Genomic DNA, 14,811 nt, shown 5'->3' with positions numbered 1-14,811 from the left:
ACGACAATGGTGGTGTTGTGCGTTAGTGTGCGCGCGTGCGGTTCGTAGATGTATTCCGATTGCAAGAAAAGCGTCACCGAAGTAGGGCAGGGCGAGTGGAGCGGTCGGTGCGGTGCCCCGCCCGTTCGTGTATTAGTTCCCACAAAACGCTGCGACGGGCGGGCAAGAGAGATACCGATACCCGGAGAGCGAGAACGCGAAAGTGAGAGGCAAGAAATGCGAGTGAAGCGAAGAGCAAGCGGCGCGCTTGTGTTTGTGTGCACGGGCCCCGTGTACGTAGTGCCAGTAGTGCCCACACACAAGCCCACCACTTCCCGGCCACTGTGCGCGAGCGACCGCTTGACAGGAAAAAGAAAAAGATGTGGAACGCAGGGGGAAGTATGGGCCGTCGTGCTGCGGTGCGCGTACGAGTGTCTGTGTGCGTTCGTGTGCCTGTGCTGCCCGAGCACCCGAAGGCGGGCAGTTGTTGTTGGTTGTTGCTGTGTTTTCCTTTGGCCGCAGAAAGCAGTGATGCCATCGTTCGAAGCAGGTTTTCGTTGGCAGGGTGGTCGGTGGGGAGGCAACAACACCGTGCGGTGGAGCGTGCGTGCAGTGCGGTCGGCGGGGTTGAGGCAGCTATTTTCCAAGCAAATCCAATATGGCGCCCGGCGTGGAGCAGAATGGGAAGGAAGGGCGGAGAACGCAACTGGAACTATCGTGTCAAGCGGCGGGATGGCGGCGCACTTTTCTGTGAACCACAAGCGTAACGCCGCCAAAACAGCTGGAAACGAAGGACAAGGTTGGCGCGAGCGCGCGTGTATGGGAACATAAACAGAGCCGGCAGCAGCGCTAGTGCTCTCGTGGTTTTCGGAGTAAATAATGGGTTTTGACCGGCGGCTTTGAAGGCGCGCGCGGATGATCGAAAGTGGTGCTCAGCACGCGCTGTGACAGCGACAGAGTTACGGAGCGGCGTGCTCGAGAGCGACCACCGTTTGAAAACAAATGAAAACTGGTGTGCGTACAGCCTACACGACAGCGGGCGCGAGAGAGAGAGAGCGAGCGAACTTTTTGCAGTTTTCTCTTTTTGTTCACGCGAATTTTCCGCGAGGGACAACGGCCGCGTTTAGCACCGGTGGTGGCCGTTTGCTTCCCTCTTGGCTGACCGGCCCCGGAAGAGACCCAAATTTGATACGTGCCGCCTCGCGGTACAATTTGTTTACGAGCGCCACTGGCTGTCACCCGGCTCGCGAGAGAGCATGTGTTTGTTCGCGCGATCCATGCTTCTCCTCGGCTGGTGTATGTGAGTAGGGTACTCGGGTTGGTCGTGTGCGTGGCACCGATTCGCTGTTTATTCTCTTTCTCTCGCGCGATTCCCCCGACGGGAACGGATCGGTCAGTGTCGCGCGGAGAAAAGCAAAACACCGGCCCGCGGCTCATTAATGAAGGGGCCCCGTTGTTTGGTGTGTTTTCGTTCTTCGTTCGGTGCCCGAATGTACAAACTGTTGTGCATATTGATTGCATCCTTGCCTGCTTTTGTGGTGACTCTTTGCCAGCTGGGAAAGTAAACATCTCTAACACGCCGCCGCTTGATTGTGTTCTCTCTCTCGTTTTAGTAGTCACCTTTAAGGATTACAGAATATTTACACCGCCCGGGTGCTGTGTTCGGTGTGGTTTGTGAACGGAAAACATTCACTCTCGCCCAATGGGAACAGCTGTTTGGCTGTGAGAATTTAAACGTTCAAAGTGAAACAAAAAACAAACGCTTTATCGCTCTCGCGCCATCATTTCGTCAGCAACCAACCAATCCTTTCACCAGCGGGGCGATAGACCGGGTAAGTAAGCAAAGCGATGCGGTGTTTATAATTACTTTCCATTTGGTTCTGCCGCATTTTTCCAGTGACGCTGTGAACTGATTGTTCTCAAGAAGCACAATTGAGGTGGACGATCAACGTAACCTTTCCACCGTTGGTGAACACAGAAACGGTTCTCAAAATCGATTTTTCGCTGGCAACACTGCCCGCGAAACGCTCCTTAAGAGATTGAAGGGGCTCATATTTTAGGTTATGTTTGTCTCCACGGTTCGGGAGTATCTTTTACTCTCGTTGTTCGGTGGGGTCTCCTTGCTCCTTGCAAGCAGTTTTCGGTTTCGATGTGAATCATTTGTCAGCCAAATGATAGTTGCCCGGTCCACAGTGCCTGCAATTGGTTGGTTCAATTTGAAATTTCTTTCACACCACAATTACCTAATGACCACCAAAACCCTACCACATACTTGGCGTGGCCCCACACAGGACCCTGCAGTTTCATCAGAGAGTCGCTCTCTCTCTCTCTCTCTCTCCTGCTTCTGAACATTCTTCTACTCTTCACTTGTGACCCGCCGAAGGAAGGTCCGCGCGGGATCCTTGTGAGGACGGGGAAACCTTGTACCGCCGTCGTCGTGTTCCCGACAGGCGCAAACCGTACCGATGAGGTGGACCCTGGCCGCGTGTTCGGGGTGACCCCCGAGGAAAAGAGTGGCCAGCGCTGGGAAGAGGGTAGAAAGCGGGAGAAGCCGACCGAAACCGAAAGAGAGAACGGGACACAATGGGCACACTTTCGCACGGAACGGAAAAAGACAGAGAGAGAGAGAGAGTGCGAGAGTGAATGGCATCAGCGCGGTGGTGGCGACGGGTGGCGGCAAATCGGCAAACTTTCCGTCCGCCGCCGCGAGCCTATGCGAGCTGCCACACACCGTCATCTCGTCTGCTCTCTTGGTGGACCAGGAGTCGCGCGTAGGTGCGTAGGAGAGTGTGGTGGCAAGGGAAGTCGTCGGTAGCAATAGATGCGGAGAGACGATCATGTCGCACGTGGGATGCCGTGGGGAAGAGACGAGCGGGCAGAACCGCGGGTTCCCAAGCTCAGCGCCTGCAACTACCAGGCTCTTCCTTCGTACGAACACGCGCCGCACGTCTGAGTGTGAGTGTGCGGCCTGGATACGGAGCAGCATCGTGTGCGTGTATGTGTGTGTCTGTGAGCACTGGTGGTCGCGGTTGATGGAAGGAAATGTGCGCAGCGGGATCGGGTTGCGAGGGGAGAGCGCGCGGGGCTTGGATGAAATTCAGAAATAAAAGGTTTAGGAGAGGGAAAACAGTGGCAAGAGGAAAGAGACGCACGGAGAGGCGGGTGACGGCTTTGGGGGCGGTTGGTTGGGTGGCATGGAACACGGGGGGGCCAGTGTTGCGAAGCAAAGCGGAATCTTTGTGTTTTTGTGTAAGCCGTAGGTTGGCACAAACGGGTTGAAGAACGAACGGGTGCCGGACGCGGGGTAGTAGAAGACGAGGTGTACAACGACGATAAAAGCGTACGAAACAAGAAACAGTTTTTGGTCGCCGAAAGGTGTCTCTTTCTGCTATTCTTGCTATACTCTTTCCGAAGGTCCTGGAGAAGGACGTTGTTGGTGCTTAAATCGATTCTTCTAGGACCTGTGCTTAAAGAACAAAAACCAAATCACGAACACCGATCAGCAGTGTGAGCATGTGGAGAAGGATCATTCTCTAAGGCTCGAATTCGATCATCTCCACCGAATGGCTAAAACTGTCTTCTATTTCTGCGCTGAATGTCCTGGTCTTGTGATCATTAACCGCCGAAGATCAATGGGCTGCATCCCCCACGCATGGTTGATCGGAAACCCCTTTTCTAGAACGTTGCAACAGTCAGTATAACTGATGCACATGTGCTGCAGCTTACACTCACCACCAAGCAGGAGGCACCTATTTTCCGATGACTCACACCTTACCGCCGCCCGTTGGTGGGTGCGTGCCGATAGTTTCTTCGCATGCACTTCCGATGATGCCATTCGCCACTTCACCTTTCTGGCGTGTAACGTCATGTGATCGCGTTCAATTCCGAAACGAGAAGGGCCTGCTTTGGAAGTCCTACATTCGAAAACGCTGCGATCTGATTGGCGTCTAAATGTGCCAAAAACCCTGCTCCCTGATTGGTCGAATCTAAGCAGTATGAGACTTTGCCATCGAAGGAGCCCGTGATGCGTACGCATTTTGTCATTAGCCCGGCAGCAGATAGTGCGCCACGAAAATGGGCACCCAACAACAACCGTGCTTCGTCTCCGTGCGTAGTACCGCCGCCGCGCCGTGAGGTGGAAGAGGAACGACTTGTAACGAACACACACAAAAATTCACGCAAACTCGCACGACTACGGCAGTGCAGTTGTTGGTTGTGATGGACGTGCGTATGATTTGGGTTGTCCCCTCGTGGCTGTTTATGCATGTGTACACGTGTATATGTGTGTTTCTCGGGGCACGGTTTGGCGCACACCGGAGATAAACGGGGAGGGAATCGGAATGAGTAAAAACCTAACTTTCCTTCTTCAGCCCACTTCTGGTAGTGGTAATCTGGCTTACCCACCGATAATGTATTGTGCGAGTTCTTTAACCTCGTGCACTACGCGGTTTATCTTAGTAGGCTGTGGAAGGGGTTTTAAACAATTGGCAGTAAGTGACGTTTCGGTGACGTTTATCGATTGTCAATAGCGTTGCTTGTTAAAGTTTCGGCCTCGAACAGCCACCGCTCACATTATGACATAATCGAAAACTCTATGACCTGATTCGTTGAATGCTGTGTTCTGTGATGGCGTTGCGTCCAGCATCTGTTCTGTAAGCCGGGAAATTAACAATGAGAGACGCATGCATTGCCTGTCGCGAAGTCTAGACCTAATTCCGGCTGAGGGCAACGACAGCCTCCTCCTCGACAGCCTTTCTGGCCTCTGGCGGGCGTGTATGTAGGTAGAATGTGTTGGCCAATTTCGTCCTTTTTCCCGTACGTGACTGAATCGCAACACGTTCTCGTTCTGGTGACATTTTTATTGTGTAGTCTACTATAACGGAAGGACGGACTGGCGGAAACGGTTTTCGAGTCTCTTCATCTTGAGAGATGAGCTTAGATTACTCGCAGAGCCCGCCTACAATACAATTCAACCTTTTTGTTATTCATCTAATATACCCTTAATCCATCTAAAATTAATATCATTATCATGCCTCGTTCAATTACCCAGTGGTTCGCCATCCGTTGCCCTGTTTTGCTGTCGTGTTGCAATCCCTACATCGTGAGCGTATTTTTTAGGGCGCGCAACCAAAACCATGACCTTCTTTGATCAGCATTATGTTGCCGGGGTTGCACCGACTGGGGTTATGTTGCTAGCCGCAATCCGCGAAAAGGATACCGACCGCGCGGACCCGACGGCAGCCGATTTGTCCTCTGGAGTGTCCTCCTGGTGTGGTTGGTGTCAAGTTCCGTCTTCCCTTCACCTTTTTCCACCCAATTTCCCTCGGCACGCCGCCTTCGTGTGTGCGTGCGCGCGTGTTGGTGTGCTCCCTTGTCTCTTCTCTTGTTTCTCTTCGCAGCCTCTTCGCGTAATCAGTGCCATTTTTCTTTAGCACATTTTTCGGCACCGAAATTCCTGCTCTCTCTCTCTCTTTCTCTCTCTCTCTGTCCACCGTTCCCCTAACATTCGACGTCGTCCCGCTTTTGGCGTCCCCAGCTAACAGTCGGCTTGGGCCATTCCTGGCCTCATCCCTCACCCAGAGCCCAGCATCTCCTATAAATACTACACGCACGTGTGTATTTGTGTGCGTTTGTGTGAGGTTGATGTGTTCTTTATCTCCTCTTTCTCGTTCTCTCTCGCTACCGCCGCGCATCCCTTGACACATCGTCCGCGCGCCACTGCGTCGTGCGTCGTGTCCTCCCGCGTTGCTGCCACGCCACCCAGCCCGCCCGCAGCACACCCGCCTCCCTGGAACTCAGCATAATCCATGTTCTGTTCCGTTCCGTCTTCCACGCCAACCATTCCCCCCGCACTGACCGCTGACATTTAGCCCATTGCTCGGCGTCGTTGTTGCTGTTGGGGCAAAAACAACAGAACGAAAAAAAGAGTTGATGCAAAAAACAAAGCAACAATCATGCGCCAGAGCAGGCATTCGTTCGTCTTCTCTCTCTCTCTCTCTCTCTCTCTCTCTCTCTCTCTTTCTCTTTCTCTCTTTCTCTCTTTTTCTGTTGCACTTCTATTGCTGTTCTACTGGGCGCTCGGTCTCTCTCAGTCACTTTGTATTTCCTTAGTCTCTCTCTCTCTCTCTTTCTCTTTCTGTCTATTAATGCTTTCGATCATCTGCTCACTCACTCAATCTCTCACCCTTTCTCGGTCACTCCCATCGAACCAAGTGCTGCGTCTCTTTCCCTCTCTTCCTTCAGTGAGTTCTATCAGCCTTTCTTCGTCATGAAGCCCGTTTCTGACCTCCTACACCACCACCCGCGGATGGTCCCACCCCCTTCGGTTTTAGTGCCTTCCTTGCCAGAAGGACACTGCTTCGGCGGGGGAGAGGCCGGGTGGTGTTATGGTTTCATCCACTTCTATTCATTTCACCACCCCGCGCGCGGTCGCTCCACCACCATCCTCTTCGTTCACTTTCGCGCATCGTTCGTCACTTGGACACTACTGCGCCCCCCCCTTCATCAACCCTTCACGCACACCCCCAATCCTGATCATCATTCGATCGTCACTACGCTCTCTCCCTCTCGCTCTCGCTCTCTCTTTCTATCTTTGTCGCTCACCGTCCGTTGGACCCAAAAGCGCAACCGTCGTCGTCGGCACTGGTTCCGTGTGCTGTTTGGGCACACGTACAGCAAATGGTGGCCCACAAACACACTCGCAACCGGAGCGCTCAATCGATGTGTGTGATCAACGTCCCCTTTCTCTCTTTCTGTCCTGGCCAACGGCAGAAAGAGTCGAGCTGGAGCCTCTTACTCTTGTGTCTGTCTCTGTGTGGATGTGTGTGACTGTGTCCAAAATCCCATGCCTCGAGGACCGGTGCCTCAGCTTCCCAGGTCGGCCATTTTAAAGTTGTTCCTATCTTTTGTCCTTTTGATCCCTTGGAGCTTGGAAATAACCTTCCGAGTTCTCAGGATCTCAGGGAAACCCTCCAGCGCTCTTGCCATGGCGTCATGAGCCAAACAATACGCTACTTGCGTGTTACTTCTTGTTGCTACCGCATTGGGTAACCCAAACAGTGTAAACATCCTCCTGCCTTAACATTGATCAATGAAATTGTGGGGCCCCTACTACGGCCATCAACATCCGGGCGATAATTGTCGGATGATAAACTTATTTATGACCATTATCGGACGAGTTCGTCTTCGGAAGCTCGCGTCGCCGACAGAAGGAACCAGACGGGAAACCGAACCCCGTTGCTTCGCGCGCCTCCTCATCTCTGTGATTATTATCCACAGCTGCGATGGACACCAGCAGCGCCGGGTGGACCCGAAAGACACACCCTGTGCGGTGCTGCACCCGTTGTTGAAGCGGTGGCAAGCAACCAACACTCTGCTTCGGTCGCGCACTCTAGCGTGTTGTTGCGTCACTACAACACAGCACCGTTGTTTTTCGCGGCAGCGGCCATGTTGGATTTTTTGTTGTTCGCTGTTTCGAACTCTCGATCGATAGGGGACAAGAGGTCCTACAAGGATATCTAATAGAGGTTAAAAAAAAACAGAGGGCCAACGATTGACTTCATTCTCTTCCACGACGAAGACGACAGAACACGTTGTCTTATGCTCTGTTTGGGGTCTTTCGCTCACTGATAACACGGAAAGTATCACCATGGGAAGGGACTACTCTGTGGACCTTGGACAGTATGTGTTGCTTCGGTGTTTTAAAGCTTCCCCCGTGGCAGAGGGTAACTAACAAGTTTCTTCAAGATCAAACCACATCCGGCGTCGTCTTTCTCGCTGACCCGCGATTTTTTGGGCTATGCTGCGAAGAGTGTCGTACCCTGTAATGCAGGGCATAAAAAGATGATATAAAGTATACTATTCAATCCTGTTCAAAAATGGGTTCAGTTCAGAGTTAAACGATCTTCGTTGTTAAAGAGTTCCTTCACAACGATCTTTCGCAAACGACTGGAAACAGAGAAAGTCTATATAGCAAAGAAGTTCTGCTTCGATTGAGCGGAACTTTCCTCAAAAATGATCAAATGTTAACAGAACATAATTCTTAACGAATACAATTGACATGACTTGTCCATGAAGACCCCACTACTTCTATGACCAAAAACAAAAAAGGGAAACAGTTGTTTTTGGTTACCGTGATGGGTCAAACTATATCGACAAAGAATACTACGAATCTGAATACTACTAGAATATCGAATCTGAATAATATGCGTTGTTCGCGTAATGTTGTGAGTCAAACAACACCTGATTTGTGGAGGGACAATTCTGGGTTCTTGTCTCGCGAGAAAGTTTTTGCATTACACTTTCGTGATCATTTTGACATAAACTCGACCCATGTCGTTCCGCAATCGCCGCAGTCGCCTGACTTTACTCTATGTGACCTCTGGCTATTCGCTAAACTCAAGAGGTCACACTCCGTGGACACCGTTTTGAATCGATAGCAGAGATAGAAACCGAAAAGCAAAGAAGGAACTGAAGGATATACCGAACGAAGACTTTGCGGCAGGTTTAGAACATTGGAAAAATCGTTGGCACAGTTTCCGGGAGGCACACTACTTTGAAGGGGATGAAATGAATTTAGAAGAAATAAAGATTTTTGGATTTACAAATTAATTCCCGACAATGTTTGGCCACAGTAGTACGTTGGCAATATAGAAAGTACCGAAACCGTCTGTTCTATCGTGTGGCGCGCTGCGAAGCGTAAAAAATCGTCGAGGTACAACATCGTGGCCTAAGAGCATCTTTCCCACACAGACGCAACGGGGCTAGTGCAAGGCTTCTGACCTGCCGAGTGACGAGCGATGATGCTGTTGTTATAACACTCTCTACCCCCCGTGAATGTGGGTGTGTTTGTGTGTTTTGGCTTCTTCTGGCACACGAACGAATACACGTAAATTGTCCGCGCGGGCGAGGGCTGTAGCATATGACGTTCGGCAGCATCGAAACCGCGGTGTTAAATGTTAATGCGTGAGGCGGCGTGAAAAATCGTATCTATTAATTGGGAAAGTGGGCCTAATGGGTGATCCTCATCACACCCGCGCGTACTACACGTGGCCACACTCAGTCCACAGAAAGGGGCAGCGCCGCAATAGGTTCGCACATTCACTACAATTAATGGCCACCCTCCGGAAGTTCCGGTTCCACCGGTTCATTGCATTTGTGGTGTTCCTTATACAGATGTCTCCTTCCCGGAGGATGTTTCGTATTTCTAGGAGGGACACACTACTGTTGCTGCGAACAAGAGACAACAGATATCTGGCAAAGTGTACAAGCTGCAAGTCGGACTCATCTTTCTTGGCCCTCTATCCCTCCCCCATAAACAGAGTCAGCGTCTGCACAGTTGTTGGGCTCCCCCATTCTACGTGTGGCGTGCGGGGGTAGGGCGATCTGCCGGTGTCCGGTGGTGGCGAAAATCGATAAACTCGGTCGAAACGACTCCGTACATTGCCAGGTCGGTTGCTGGAGAGTGATTTCAGAGATTCACTGTGGTCCCGTTTCAAAACTCTGGGCCCTTGATTGGGGAAGCAAGGAAGATGCAGACTTGCAATTCTCTCTCTTTGTGGTAGAGTTATATTAGAAAAAGGACCAATACGCGATGCGTCTGAAACGCAATACGCGATGCGTCTGAATGCGTTTGGACTCTAGGTCCCCTTGAAGGCTTCATACAGCGATGAGCGAACGCTGTTGTTTAACTATTACGAACGACCTCTCGAAACCTGTTAAAGGGCAGCTACCTAGTTTGTGATTACGTAACTGTGTTCTGCATCGAGCGTGCGTTCACAGGACTTTCACAGAGTTCCCAGAAGAGAAACCCTAAGATGATCGGAGGAATTCCTTCGATTGGATCGATCGTAGTCAGTTGTGGAACAAACAATCGGTGAATTGTTGCGCACTGTCCTTAAACAGCAACCATTGGGAACCCCCAAGTGATGGGCAAATGATAGGCGCCCAAAGCCCAAGTAGGCATTGCTTAGCAAAACGTCACACAACTGTCAAAAGCACGGCTCAGTGAATGAACAATGGCGACTATTGGGTTATACTATTTTTAAACTCTTTTTAGTGATTTTCTTGCCAAACTTTTCCTGCAGATGTCGCCACTCTCTTTCTATCTCTCTCACACACATGCGCATGCCGCGTGTTATCTTGGAAATACTTGAAAAATGACTATCGAAAACTGTGTGACCGCTTCTCCGGGCTCCTGCAGAATAGAACCCCGTGCCGGGCCTAGCTAGAGGCACGCTCCTTCCCGATCAATCCTTTCCCCCTCCCCTCCCCTCGCGGTTCGAATCTCATTTTCGTGGATGATTCTCCGCGGTCCCAGTGACTCCCGCAGACCTGAACCCGATCGGGCACCCCGAAATACTTTGCCTCCGCCATCGTCGTCCCCACCTTGCTTGCGTGGAGCTGGCCATGTGGAAGCAGCTAGGAAGCGGAGCAGTGGCAGAGGAGGTGGCTGAGTACGCGGAGTAGAAAACCTCACCAACACCACCAAGGGAACATGCGCTGCGCGTCCGCCGAACCCCGCCGCCGCCACTCGGCTCCTTCCGCTCTCGCCTTTCCTAGGGGCTTAAAATCAATTCAGCCAAGCCCGCCGTCCCCATGCGTCGCCCCTCTCGGTCTTCACTCTGTTGGCACACTCCTGCTGGTGTGGAGACCGTCGAGCCAAGGGGTGATGCACGCGGCGGCGGCGGCAGCCCGCTGCACACAATTGCCGCCCCCTCGCATTACACCCCCCGCTGCCCTGGGGCGGGAGTTCCTGGGCCCGGGGGGTCCCTCTCTCTTTCTCTCTCTCGGGTGCTCTCTCCAGATAAGTCACGCAGCCCTCTCTCTGTCTCTCTCACAACATTTAGCGACTTACTCTCTCACAGCTCACTCTCTCTCTCTGTCTCTCTCTCTTGGTAGCTGCCTCTCTCGCACGCCTCTACCAGTTGTGGCCACCGACCCTGCCTTCTAGTGGCTATTCCTTCCGCACTTCCACACCCCCCGTCTTCGCACATTGACCTGCAGTTCCTTGCCGCAGTGTCACGCAGCCAGCCCCCCTTGAACCTTTGTGTCGGAAGAGGTGCGGAAGCGCGCGGAATCGGATCTCGAACTGTTCTGTCGAAGAATGTCCATGTGTCCGTACGCGCCAGTGTGTATGTGTATGTTGTTCAGTCCTTAGCCTACTCTTCTCGTACAATGCAAGGGATTTGGTTGGTTGGAAAACATGTTTTTCTTGGGGAAAATTTGTGGCGAATGAATTTTCATCCAAAGAGCGATTCTTCTGGAAATCGGATACACTGGTGGGAGGCTGGGCGAACACTGGATGAAAGGACATCCAAATGTACCAGAAGCCACCTCGTTTGATGTGGTCCCAACAAGGAGGACCTTTCTACTCAAGGCTTCAAAGTGACGTAACTTGTATGGCCTACTTTTTTGAGGCTGTGATCGTTCGGCCAACTCACTCTGGCTCTGGTTTCCCCAACGGAGAAAATGGATCATTCCTCCCCCCGGGAGTCCGAGATCTCTAAGCCAGGCAGAGGGATTTGTTTCTTACCGTCTCCTCGGCACACGAATGTCGACAACGAAGACGCATGAGAACGGAAGACATGTGAAAACATGAAACACTCAAAGCGGAAGATATAAGACCATAAATCAATCTCAACCCCGAACACTCCGATAACCAACCGCACCAACGAAGATAGGTTGTTTTAGTGTTGTAGGACTCGCAAACTCTCCGATAAGAGTTTCAAATTTTCACAATTACCGCTCCGAAATGCTGGGTGTCGGTAATCAGCATCATCATCAGCATGCTTTGCATGTGTTAAGTAAGGACCCACCGAACACCATTTCCCAGTCGGTCGCATGCAATCATTTGAGACCACCGCTTGCTTGTGTGGCCCAATTTTCCGACCCCAGGATCGGGCGGCAAAACCTCTCGAGAGTGACGGATGAGTCCTCGTGGGTCCTAAATTTTACGTTGCACACCGAAGTCAAACGGCTTCAGGCCCCGGAGCGGTAGCGATAATTCCAGATTGGATTTAAATTTCCTTCCGCCGTCCATCTTCTTATTTATGGGTTCTGCTTAAAAACTGGTCCCCACTGAATAATGGATTGCTAGAACCTTCCTCTAAATCGCACGCACACACACAGACACAGAGCCAGAGACGTCCTGGATTGTCGGCGTGTAGCGGCTTTTGGCACACAATTCAAAATGGCGGCGTGCCGTCGTCAGGCTGAGTTCCTCGGAAAATGTTCCGCTCCTGCTGTCCTGTCCGCCACCCTCCCTTTTTTCGCCTGATGATCTGATGGAGTGTCTTTTTGGCAGTCAAATGTTGGGGTCTCCCCCATGTCCTGGCCCCAGCAACCAACCACCAGCGTCGCTGCGTTTCCTCCGGTGATCCTCTCGACCGCCGGCGCACCCCATCACCCGGCTGTTTCTCTTAGGATTATTTAACACGTTTTTCGCTGTTTCGTGTTCATAATTCGTAGTCGTTATTTTGGGTCTCTACTACTACTCTCTCTCTCTCTCTATTATCGCGCCGTTGTCGTGCGTGGTTTGATGCGTCTCCGGGCTCTAGTGAGACAGAGAGCATCATCGTCGGGAGTGGGGTGGGGTGGGGCGGGCTCCCCAAGAAGGCGAACAGGGGACGGCGATAGAATAGAACGAGAGCGGGAATTTTGGTACCAAACCCAGGGACACGCACATAGTCCGGTGTGCGATGACGATGATGATGCCTCACAATGATGATCATCATCTCTTCGCCGCCCATCATCAACCGTCCGTGTCAAGAGCGCGGCTATCAACGGTGGTGTCGGCGGCAGGCGTTGTTGCTAAGCGATATCATCGTCATCATCATCGTCATCTCCGCCTGCTGGGCCCCGCACGCTCGCCAGAGGTACCGCTGCTGCCATCTGGTGGCGACCACCAGCAAAACTGCTCGCTGCGCTCAGCACGCCCTTACCGCACACCACCATACCCGCCCTGTGTCTGACGGTGTGTACGTATGTGTGACGCATTTGGTTTTCACTGTTGTCGGGTTGGTGGCCTGTGCCGGGCTGGCGGGGGTTGGCGGTAATGCCGTAGTTTTTTCTTCTTCTTTTCCTAGCAGTCAGCAACGAATGTCCGTCGTCATCATCATCCGATGGCAGGGCACCGGGGGACAGTAGGCGAAGAAGTAGGGAACCTGTAGAAAGAGGATGAGTCGCGCCTGTGTATGAAATGAAAATTTGTGATTTTTGCCCACAATCAAAACACGATGATGGATGCTGCTGAGGTGGGTGCTAGGGACTGGTGAAAGGGATCGGGGTCCGGTCCACACACCAGTTCTGGAATCGATAGATTTTGCGCCCTCACATTATTGTGTGTCGCCAAGGAGACACGAGGTGGCCGCCGCGTGTGTGAAACAATGGAAGGCTTCGGAAAACCCGAGCACCGGACGCGGCCACCATTTTGTGTAACGACGACGATGCGGGGAGGGGATCTTTGTCCGTGCTGGCGCCGGCAGCAGGAGGGAGGGAGGGCAGAGGAACGTCAGAGTTGTAAGCGGCGGAGTGTGCCCGCCGCGCGCACACCTCGCCGTAACTCGCGCGCGCGCCTCTGTGTATGTATGTGTGTGTTAGCAACCGCACACGAAACCATGACAAGGAGGAAGGGTAGAGGCACGCGGAGGAAGGACTGACAGCTGGGCGAGGAGCAAGAGTACAAAGCAGGGCAGGGCAGGAGGCCTGCAGGGAAAAGCAAGCCCCGGTGTGGCGCGACGAAGCACTGTTTTTGCGTGCCAGAGGAAAAGCGAGAGAGAGAGAGAGTGAAAGAGAGAGTCACAAAACGGTAGGCCAAGGTGCAACAACGAGAGGAGAGCACAGTAAGCGCTTCTATTGAAAGAATGCGAGCGAGCCAACGAGAGAGTGAGAGAGAGAGAGAGAGAGGATCGACAGAGCGGGGCTCGTGTGGCCCAAGTTTGTGGGGTCGATCGGGGGGTGAAGTGGGAAGAATGGAGTGTGTTAGTGGGGATTTGACACCGGTCCTGGGTGGCGCCACGAGGGGGATAGGGTTGCGGCGGAGGCGGCGGCGGGGGATCTGCACTGTGCGCCAGGCAGCGAGCGGGAAGACGCTTGCAACATCCGGGGGTTACGTTGTCCTAAGGACTACTGGTTGGTGGGCACTTTGCCGGCGGAAAGGATTCGGCCTGGGAGCGGTGGCACAAACGAGAGATTTTACCGATTCTAGTGTGTATGTGTTTGTGTGATGGCGTATGTGGGCCTGCCCCAGGAACCACAGAGAGGAGGTCACTTTATCGATTAGTTCTAGAACTGGCGTGACTGACTGTGGGCGGCCGCATGCCGCGGGAGCTGGCCTGAGGTGGGCTGAAGGGGTTTTTTTCCATTCCTCTTATTTAGTTGTATGTGTGCCAGCCAGGGTTTTGGTGTGCTGTCTGACTTTGGACTAACCTCCTGTCTGCCTGATGGTGTGCTGGGTAGCGAGGGGGGGTACATGGTCAGTTTAACAATTTTCATTCTTACACGGTCAATGGTGATGGTCAATGTTGCTCTAGATGGACCGGAAAGGATCGACTGAAAGAAACGGAAATCCTGGAGAATGTCGAAAAAAGTGAACCCTTCGGTTACCTGATACTAAGTAGTAGCTGTAGTCTGCATCGCTCCCAAGCCGGACGATCGATGGGTGGTGGCACTCCGTATCTTGACACCGAGTCCGTTCAAATCCTTCATCTAAAATGGATCCTTCGCTCTCTCTCGTTGTAGGGTTACTAGATCGAACCGAACCGAACCGTGAGCATCGTCGTCCCCGTGTGTGGCTACGTGCGTGCGTGAGTACGTGCGCCTCTCGTCCAACGT

This window comes from Anopheles bellator, chromosome 1, assembly GCF_943735745.2.
Source record: "Anopheles bellator chromosome 1, idAnoBellAS_SP24_06.2, whole genome shotgun sequence".
In the NCBI taxonomy this organism is placed as follows: domain Eukaryota; kingdom Metazoa; phylum Arthropoda; class Insecta; order Diptera; family Culicidae; genus Anopheles; species Anopheles bellator.
The sequence above is the reverse complement of the archived record's forward strand: the minus strand, read 5'-3'. Positions refer to the sequence as shown.